This window comes from Dreissena polymorpha, chromosome 15, assembly GCF_020536995.1.
Source record: "Dreissena polymorpha isolate Duluth1 chromosome 15, UMN_Dpol_1.0, whole genome shotgun sequence".
In the NCBI taxonomy this organism is placed as follows: Eukaryota; Metazoa; Mollusca; class Bivalvia; order Myida; family Dreissenidae; genus Dreissena; species Dreissena polymorpha.
The window spans coordinates 12,031,350-12,042,713 of NC_068369.1; positions in this window are offsets into that span (position 1 = coordinate 12,031,350).

The window sequence follows — 11,364 nt, forward strand, 5'->3', positions numbered from 1 at the left end:
GTAAGTTGCACTTGGCACTTACCACATTTCTATCTCACGAAGGTCCAGAAATCAGCCCGTGTGTTTATCAATTTGAACTATTGTTTTAACCAACAAAACCGTAATAAAATCATGTTCATCTTCCGGCTTAGGGACTCTTATCGGACACGTTAGAAAATTATACGTAACCTATCTGGACTTGATTTCAATTGTTGTCATCGTCGTTGACTTACTTGGTACACACTCCGGCGTAAAGTTCCAATTCCCGTTCACGCAAAGCATTGTAGTAAGATTAGTTTTCTCAATAAACCCTGAATTACATCGGACCAAGCGCTGTGAGCCAAGTTCGAAACTGTTCCCAAATATGACTCCATTTGTTATAGGCCCCACTGGTGGACATTCTGAATAAATAATATAAGTTCGATTCACCGTTTTCATTCAAAAACATCGTATAACAAATTTAAGGTATGATACCATTTTTAAGTAATATACTCTCCAAGCAAAAACCTCAATGATAAATAGATGCAGTTATTCTATTCATTTCCTTCCAACCATACACGCGGCCTTTATTTTAGGAACACCTTGGCAATACATTTGTTCGTTGTGTTTGAAATTCAGTCTTAGCTAAATAAAATTCGAACGATATTCGATAAGAAAGGAAAGTCAGCAATGGCCAAGATGTTATAACGACCGCTTTCTTAGTCGCTTATATTGACGACACAAAACTGTTTATTGACCGATCGAAACGATGATGCAGACGATTTCGATGTTCGCTTAATCTGACAAAAAATTAAATGGATTAAACTTACATTTTCACTAAGATACCGCTCTGTAGAAAGTTGTACCGTAATCGTTCATAGTTCATGGACGACACACAGTTTCTCGCAATGTTCATTACTCTTTAATTACTGGTGTGAAGCCTATCATTCGATATCTCGTCATGCGCGTATTGCCATGATGACGAGATTTGCATTAACTACCATTTTCTCGTGTCACGCATGGGACAAGTCCGTCCCTCTCTATAAATATTAATTTCTCTGCATATGTAGGATAAAATATTCAACAACACCATATATCAGTTTCTAGTCCAATTTAATGTCTGACTTAACTAATATTTCAGTTATACAAATACGTTGTGATTGCTACATGATTGAGTCTTTTTCCAACTGTACACCTCCAGGTCTAAACGCTAACTGACTATTTCCCTCTAACATTTGCCCCGTGACAAACAGTTTCTCGCAATGTTCATTACTCTTTAATTACTGGTGTGTAGCCTATCATTCGATATCTTGTCATGCGCGTATTACCATGATGACGAGATTTGCATTAACTACCATTTTCTCGTGTCGCGCATGGGACAAGTCCGTCCCTCTCTATTAATATTAATTTCTCTGCATATGTAGGATAAAATATTCAACAACACCATATATCAGTTTCTAGTCCAATTTAATGTCTGACTTAACTAATATTTCAGTTATACAAATACGTTGTGATTGCTACATGATTGAGTCTTTTTCCAACTGTACACCTCCAGGTCTAAACGCTAACTGACTATCTCCCTCATCGGTAAGCTTATTTGAACATATGTGCACTTTGTGACTGTCATGTTTACTGGCCCTTTTGATAAAATTTTCAATATTTTTTATATGAGGTAAATCCATATATTCCACCTACAATTTCTAACCATAATGTGACTTGGTGTTTTGTTTTCGGTTTTGTTAAACTAAATTTACCTTTTTTCTCACACTGATCGGAGTCGTGATTATATCTTTCATCTGTTGAGCACTTGCTCACTCCCTGAAGATACATGCAATCATTATTTAAACAACACTTTTGTGATTACGCTTGATAAAACATCATTTCTATTGAAAATCATGTGTTCTTGATTTAAGACTCCACTTCCTAATCATATGCACATTTATCAATACAATAAGTATAAATGGCATTAATTTAAATATTTTGTCAACATAAACAGTATTTAATTGTGTGCAAAACAAAACCTTTGTTGAACAAGTAAATACTAGGATAACATCTACATTGATACCTATGGCATCTTATTGATTGCGTCCGAATCATACCGGAGTGGTTGATAACATTTAAATTGCTAAAGATACAATTGTCCTTTTTCCATTCCAAAAATAGTGCCCGTATATATTGCATAATTTTCTCTCTTTTAGATAACGAACTGTCTTTTTTTGCAAACTATTTTAGTACTATCAATTTGTAGCATTAACTAAATTTAGAAATATGAAACATGTTTGAAAACAGCTACCATCGTCGATTATATAAAACTGGAATTGTCCAGAATATTTCGATAAGTGGAAACGCCTTTACCTCAACTGCGCTTATGTCGCTTTTTCGGATAAAGTTGCATCGTCGATCATCGCTATTACCCGAATTGACCTCGCTAACGTCAAATAGTTCGCAGCTTCTTAAACCCGGGCTATACCCGGCCCCTTTGCACGAAACCCTTACAGCGCATTCGTAAGCGCATTGTCTTGGTGTTAGGTCTAACAGGAGGTGTAGTCTCAAACTTGCCATGGGGCATTGGTCAATGCGGAAAACTTTGAAGTCCGCTTCTTCTAAACCCTGGCCTTCCACCTCAGTCGTATTACAGAGCGTTGCGATGAAGATCGCTGTCAAAAGCCTCATTATTATGTTTTCTATTGTTATATTAAATGTTCTTGAATGTTTCAATACCATCGAAGTACTTGTAAGTTATTACTTAATTTACGAAAATATATTAAATATGAAAATATATCCGCGTCCCAAGTACATAATTTTATATTACAAAAACTGTTGTAACTGTTCTGTGTAAATCCCTATGCGTTCAGCGTCCCAGTTCAATCTGTTTGAGTCAATACGCTATATTGTCCATACCACTTAAAGCTAACCTCGCGGATGAGGACCGATAATCGAATCCGAACAAGGACATACATATATGTAGAATAAAATATATAAAACATAGCTTGGGTAACAAGCATGCAAACAACGTATTAGTATGAAATTCTTTATCAATTTCAATTACGTCGTGTAAAACAATAGTTGTTATTTATATAAATGAATATATCATTCTGTTCAGGACACGACATTGGTAATAAGAATTCTTTAAAAACTGCAGTTCATGTGATTTTGGAAACATTTAATATGTTTTCATATCATTATCTGTACCACTTATGTAATAACGATGTATATTTGAATCTCCAGATTTATTCAACAGTTATTAATGAACGACAAACATTTTTGTTATGTGTGTGCATTATCTTAAATAAGAAAATATTTTCTAGATAATTTTGTATTGAATTGTTCCGCTGCATAAATATCTCAATAAATATAAGGCAAATTTGATTTTAGTCTGTTACGGCGAAAACAGTAAAATTCAACCATTTATCAACGTGTATATTAAGTATCGTCGCTTTTGCTAGCGATCAAAAAGTTATTTGGAATACACACGTTCTATTGATATTTATCACACACAAAAAAATGAACAATACAAATCAAACAAATGTATTGCTACTTAATTTTAGAAAACATGCATTCGATATGTAAAAACCTTATCTGGAAATATGGGTGGTGTTTTTTAGGCTTTTGGCTTCAGCCAATTTGACTATTGTAAACCACAATTCAGAAACACGTATCGCAGTCAGGTGCGTGTTTATCCGAAGACGTTTATACCCGGATGTTGACAGACGGTAGAGATAACGTTTACAATAGGTATTATGTTTTGCAATAGTCGAAGAAACTTTGTGATGGCAAACATTAACCTTGCATTTTTGGCAGCAGGAGGGGGGTCAAATTACAGTATTTTTATACTAATCTGCACACTGTGTTGCATAGTATTTGAAATTTTTTGAATAATTTGAAGAATGATGAAAAACTTCAGAACGTATGCTCCAAAATACAGCGTACTTCATGTATTTCAACAACAATAAAAACAACACAACAACAACGAATTGTTTCTTGCTGCTTAAATGAAATCTAAGCGATCGTTACAGTATAATAAAAAGTAACAAACAAAAGAAGAAAAACACAAGAAAACACAGATATAAAATTGACCTTAGCTTTCGAATGAAAAAGACGTTCAGTCTCGTACATGCTAATGATGTAATGATAACGTTAATTAAAACAAGAGCATAAATAAAGATCTAGTCAATCAGAAATAATATTTAAATACGGGCATTTACTTGCTCGCAAAATACCAAGCTTTCTTGATACATAGTTCTGATTTTCAGATTGATAAAGGAAGGTTTCATCACTTCGTGATTCATGTATTTGTACTTTTTCCAAATAAATATGTTTTGATAGCGTTTTAGTTTTTCATTCAGTCAGCTGTCCCTTTAACTTTCCCGTATCTTGCCAATAGACTTTCAATGCCGTTTACGTATCGTTCTGGCGTTTTTTTGCGGTTTTGAAAACGTTTGCCTAGACGAAAGAACGACCATTATACCGGCAATTACAATAAACAAGAGGGGCACCAATGCAACAATTATGACATCAGTTGCCCTTGACGTCGCGGGCATATTTGTCGTACTAAGGTGTTTCAGACCGATAATCAAACCTGACAAAGTTCATGCATATAAAATTATGTGCAATACTAAATATATATATATACTGCTTGGGTAACAAAGCATGCAAACTACCGCTTTAATGTATTTTTGATATAGCGTTGAATACAACCTTCGACAACCGGAATTGTGTGAAAACATGTGCCAATGCAAACATGATACTTCCGTTTAAAATCTGCAGTCAGGTATATTTAATCCGGTACTGACTTTGTTTAAATACATTCGATGCGCTGTATAAAGACAAATGATCGATCAATAGTCTAAACATTTGTTTAAGTAAATTATAGTTAATATACGATCTATTGACACATAGATTTCCACGAATCTAAATAATAAAATAGTATCCTGACCGTTTCATATTTAATTAAGACAACAGTTGAATATTAAACTATAGTTTGAAAGAGGTCGGTACCATTCAACACTCGAAGTACATAAACAGAACGAAGTGTTATTATAACAAAACTAGTTATCGGGGGATGACAAAAATGTTTGCTTTCAATAACCAAATGACGGTGGCATGCGTGTGGGTATGGACTTGAACTATGGTGACTTGTTTTATACAAACAAGCTATTGTTATTTTATTGATACTGTTTTATTTACGCGTTTGACGCGTTAATGTTCATTATAACAAGGTATATTTGTTTCCGATCGCCAATCAGTGGATCAGGGGACATGCCGTTACGTGTATTGTTCGGTTTCAGGGTCGGGTAAAATTACCATGGTGCATGTGACAGTGGTATTTGTTTACATACCTTTATTTATAATTTGTTACAGGTTGTGTACATCTTAAGTTTTAACTGATCAATTTTATTTCCAAAACCTGCACATGTGCTCAGCGAACATAGTCAATGTGTGGTCAATTAGGTCATATCTTCACATGAAATCATATGCTGCAAACAAAATCCTAGTATTAGTATTGACGTTATACTTTTAATTTAGTATCACATGTACACGTTCAATGAACTCTTATAGTTTTTAATATTTAAAATAATCATAACGTTTATTGTCCAAACTGTTTTTATCGCACGTTTAGTTATGTCTTGATGTTTTTACTTTAGTATGTCCGCGTTTTTAAGATGATACAAATCTGCCATATTGACTTGTAGCAAAACAAAATGTTGAAAGTGAAAATTATGTTCATGAATCCTCATGAATCAACAATCCTGGTAAACATAGATATTGGGTATCGAGGTTTAATAAATTGGTCAAATGAAAACTTGTAATAATTGGTAGAAGTTATGGACTAATGTGTTTATTTAAATTCTTGAAAATATCGCTTATGGAACAAACACACACAAAAATCTCATACAATCCAAGTGTCGTTCGTGGCACGTAAAGTGCACGTATCAAGTTGGTGCGCAGTCCAAGTGGAGACTTACCTGAGCAAGGTATCGCCTGGTATAGGGAAGGGACGAAACGATTATCCACTGACTATGCTAGGTTGGTGATGTTTAATATGATACATGCGCAATGGCTGCGCGATAGGCTGTTAAACCGAAAGCAATCGATTACCTAAAAACTTGTAAAATGCTTATTGATGTAGCCATGCGTCCGTAAAAAGACAAAAATATATCCAGTTGCAGTATCGTGATTGCCTTTTACTGTTTGTTTGTATAATTTTAGTTTAATGATCGTAATTGCATTGACACGTGCCTCTTGTTATCCTATGCGTTAATAACATGTGATTTTTAATTATAATTCGACATTTATGCATTGATAATTAAGAAATAAATCATACGTTACAGGCGTTTCGTTCGATGAGATCATGGAGTGTGATTAATCAATTGTATGGCACTTAAAAAAATGTGTTCATTATTTATACAACACGCTTAATGATATGTTAAATTAAGTGTTTTTGTGACACTTTGCAACTTAAACCGATCATTTAATGTAAAATGTTCATATGTAAAATATTGCTAAAATTTATTATATGCTTTTCGATGGTTTATGGAGAATTATCAGTGATTTAAAAGTGATATTTCACTATTTCAAACAGTGGAAAATAACAGTGAAAATTATCGATAAATTGTATTGTTATACCGGAACGTTTTTCAAATATCTTTGGTTTGTCCGTTGTGACCCCCAGTTAAAGGCAATTTAACCAAGTGAGACTACTCTGCATTGATCATTAAAATGGCAAAAATACAAAAATAATCATTTTTAAGCATAAAACAAAAAGACAATTTGTTGGATTTGATGGAATATCGATTTTAATTCATTCGTGATCAAAATATAGATTCACTCGTGGCGCATCATTTTCTATGATCACTCGTGAATTAAAATCGATATTCCACCAAATCCAACAAATATCCTCTATATAATTATTATATTATAATAGAATATTGCTGTGATTGAGACGTTTGTAACTTAATGCAGAGGGCTGAACTTGTCTTAGCAAACGTATATCATTCAGATTATCCAGAAAATGTAGTAAAATATAATATGATCCAGATGAACAAAACAATAAATCTCTTGTTAAGCCAGAAATGTTTTTGCTGTTAGGTATTCAGAGTAAATGAGTATCAGTACACCATTAATTGTTGTACAGGATCAGTGGTCATAGATGCTTGCATAGAAAATAGATGCATTGTTGAGTCACTTGATGGGGCTGTTCATTATGAACTTCTCATACTCATTGAATGCACACAAATCCCCAACAACAGAGATGAGATTTGTTCTCCAAACAGTGCCAGAGCAAGTAGCAAATTATGTGCATGACATTGCTTCAGATGCTGAAATCTTATTGTCACTTGGCAGAGATTCTATTGAGATTCTATTGAGATTCTATTGACGATCACCATGTACATGACCAAGTAGTGGGCCATCCAGGGACACCGTTTTTTCAGCGCATCGGTCTGGGTTGGGTAGTTGTTGGGGAAATGTGTATGGGCGATATGCATGTTAGCAGGTCTGTAAATGTGCACAAAACATATGTTCTAGACAATGGGCGTCCCTCTCTGTTTACACCTTGCCACAACATAGTTACCGTTGAGGCTTTTTATCCAGTATTTGTCAGAAATATAGATGATGACAAGCTGCCTTTGTCGCTAGAAGACAGAGCTTTTTTGAAAATCATGGAAAGAAGTTTCCGTAAAAATAAGCCGGAAGATGGGTAGCTCCTCTTCCATTCAAAGAGCCAAGAGAAAAGTTGCATAGAAACAGAGACCAAGCCCTAAAATGGGCCAAACTTTTTGAACTTGCGTAAGAATCCTGTTAAGATTCAGCATTTTACCGAGTAAATGGATACGATTTTCAAAAATGACCATGCAGAAATTGCACCCAAGTTAAAAGCAGGTGAGGAATATTGGTATCCGCCTAGTTTTGGAGTGTATCACCCGCAGAAACCAAACCAGATAAGAGGTGTTTTTTATTCGTCCGCTACATGCGAAGGCTTATCCTTGCACTCGATAATGCTAAGAGGGCCTTGTCTGACGAACAAATTGATAGAAGTGTTGATGAGATTCAGACGAGAGGTTGTAGCGGTCGTTGCAGACATAGAACACATGTTCTACTGTTTCTGTGTTGCTGAAGAGCACAGAGATTTTCTCATATTCTTTTAGTACGAAGGCAACGACCTCTGGTTGAATACCGCATGTGAAGGGACTTCTATATCGATGGTGGCCTTACCTCCAGGGATAGTACTGCTGAAGCTGTTGACTTGCTAAAAGGTCACAGGCGGCATTGGCAAAATGTGGTTTACGTCTGCAAAACATTTCTTCAAACGGCCTTTAGGTTTTGAAATTCCTCCCATCAGATGACTTGAAAGAGGATCTCAAAAGCGTAGATTTTGACGAAGGTGATTTGCCTTTACAACGTAGCCTTGGCGTAGGCTGAGACCTGAGTCGAGATTCCTTTGTTTTCAAGGTTGGTCGGTTTGAAAGGCCTCATTCGAAACGAGGTGTTCTATCAACGGTGAATAGTGTATTTGACCCCTTATCTTTTGTTGCCCCTGTTGTCATCCTTGGTAGATTGATCATGAGAGATGTAGTTTCTGTGTGCAGTGGTTGGGATGATTCCTTACCAGCAGACTTTAAAGCCAAGTGGGTCAAATTGAGAGCTGATTTACGAAACCTCTCGGTTGTTCAGATTCCTAGAAGCTACTCCGGTAGGTCACCACAAAGCATGGACAGGGTAGAGTTGCATGTCTTTTCAGGTGAATCAGAGTCTGCAAAAGCAGTTGTCGCATACCTGGTTGGGTTTCCAGTCTCTGTTGAGAGAAGTGTTGTGTTTGATTCTAGAAAGGCCAAAGTCGCACCCGCCAGTGGTCACACTATACCCCGTCTTGAATTGTGTGCTGCTGTCCTTGCAGTTGAGCTGTACAAGTCTTCATTAGACAACATTAATATACATTTTTCAGATGTCAGTTTTTTCACGGACAGTCGTTTTGTGCACGGTTATTTATATAATCAGACCAGACCGTTTTTCACGTATGTGAGCAATCGCGTTCAGAAAATCAGAAGCGGTAGTAGCCCTTCGCAGTGGAGTTACATTTCATCAGAGTAAAATCGGGCAGACGTGGGTAGCAGAGGTATTGACCCGGTCCATAAGAAAGACAGTCTCTGGTTAAAAGGAGCACCTTCCTTTTACAGAGATTCCAAGCCTATACCCGAGTTCTTTCCACTTTTAGAGCCAGATTCTGACACAGAAGTACCGCGTCAGGTTACAGTATCTGCCACCAGTGTAGATTTCCAGGGTAGACAATCACTTTCTGACAGGTTCAAGAAATTCTAAACTTGGAGTTCTCTTTATTCAGCTGTTTCTGTTCTAAAGCAAAAGGCAGAGTTGCTGGGCAAGGTGTCCACATGTTCAAAGGGTTCAAACCAGCTTTCTGGGAGTGTTGAGCTTAAGAAGAGAACTGAGTCCTTCTTATCCAAAAAGGTCAAAGCGAGTTCTATGCAGATGATATATCGGGTCTTAGGCTAGAGCGAAGAGTCAAAAAGTCAGAGGATGTTGGACTTGCCACTTGACAGAATTGAGGACGTCGCCCCTTTCACATACACTGGTGTTGATGTTTTCGGTCCTTGGCATGTTACTTCTAGACGCACTCGTGGAGGCCAGGCGTCCTAAAATAGATGGGCAGTGAGTGTATCCTGTCAAACTATTCGGCCTGTGCATATAGAGGTCATGAAGGACATCCCGTCCAGTAGTTTCATTAATGCCCTGCGTAGTTTGTTACAGTACGAGGTATGGTTAGACAGTTTCGTTCTGATCGAGGGACCAACTTCGTTGGGGCCACGGACAACATACAGGTGGAAGTAATCAGTGTAGAAGAGGCGCCTACACAGGCCTACCTCAGGAAAGCAGAGTCAGTTTGTATATTCAACCCTCCTCATAGTTCTCACATGGGTGGTTCATGGGAACGCATGATAGGGCTTGCTCGTCGCATACTCCGAGTCAATGCTTGCAGATGTAAAAAATTTGACCCACGAAGTCCTTGTTACTATCATGGCTTAAGAAGCTGCCATAATGAATGCTAGACCCATTGTTGCTGTCTCAAATGATCTAGAAAATCCAACTATTCTGTCTCCTTCTGCTCTATTGACTTAGAAACTTTAGTGTGATCAACATCCGTTAGGTGATCTTAACATAAAAGAGTCGTACGAGGAACAGTGGAAAGGAGTTCAGTATTTAGCTGATAAGTTTGGGTTGCGTTGGCGACAAAAGTACCTGCAGTCTTTGCAGCCAAGCGGTAAGTGGACAGAAGAGCAAGACCCTGTGCAGGTTGATGATGTTGTTCTTGTCAGGGATCGCGAAGTTTGACGCAACAGTTGGCCCATGGGTAGACTTACTCGTGTATTCCCCAGTCAAGACGGCAGAGTGCGCAAAGTAGAAGTCGGCTTGATAGAGAATGGAAAACTGACGGCTATATATATGACCGGTTGTCGAATAAGTTCCCTTGGTTAAAACACAATATAGTTTGAGGCTCAGGACCATACTTGTACATAGTCTGTTTTTGGCTCTCAGTTAAATGCCAAATTGATATTATTAATGATAGTATTAAGTAGTTGTGTGTACACAATTGATATTATGGTTTATATACCTATAGATTTACTGTATGTTTTTACCTATATGTATTTAATGTGTTTGTATAAATCTATTTTGACTGTGAATTTAATTCCTATTTAATGTGTCTACAAATGATTTAAACAAAATTTGTTAAATTTGTTCAATTAAAAACAAACTTCTAGCTCATTAATCAATACCAAACATTGATAATGGAAAGTGTGTACAACCACATAAAATAAAGGTTTATATACAAAAACTTTACAAATAGGTCTTTCTAAAACATTAATATTTGTTCCAGGGAAAAAACTTTGCTGTAGAACTGTAATTGAAAAGATGTTGCACACATCTATTATACACGCAGGAGAGAAACCAAACAGGTGTACAGTTTATGATAAAGACTTTGATGCACACAGGAGAGAAAACTTAAAATTAACTGAACATTGGAACCAGTATATTTTACTTTATTAAATACTGACACCTGTCTCGCATAAATAGGAAAGAATTAAGTAGACATCTTTAGTAAGAGTGTCCTATTTATTTTTCTTACTGCAGACAGGTTATATATTTAAGTGCTGATGGTGTTTTTATCGGTAAATTGTTAGACATTTATAAATTTGTGCAAAGTATTTGGTTGCATCATGTGTTATAGTTTATATCTTTTATTATGTTTAGTAGAAATTAGGTTTGTTATAAAGAGTCGATGATTTTGATATCTGCAGATATCAGGTGGGGAGTGTGTTGTTAATAAGGTCCGGTCAATTTAAGCACATTTACCATTCCGGTCATTTGGGGTATTTTCACGCATGCGCATTC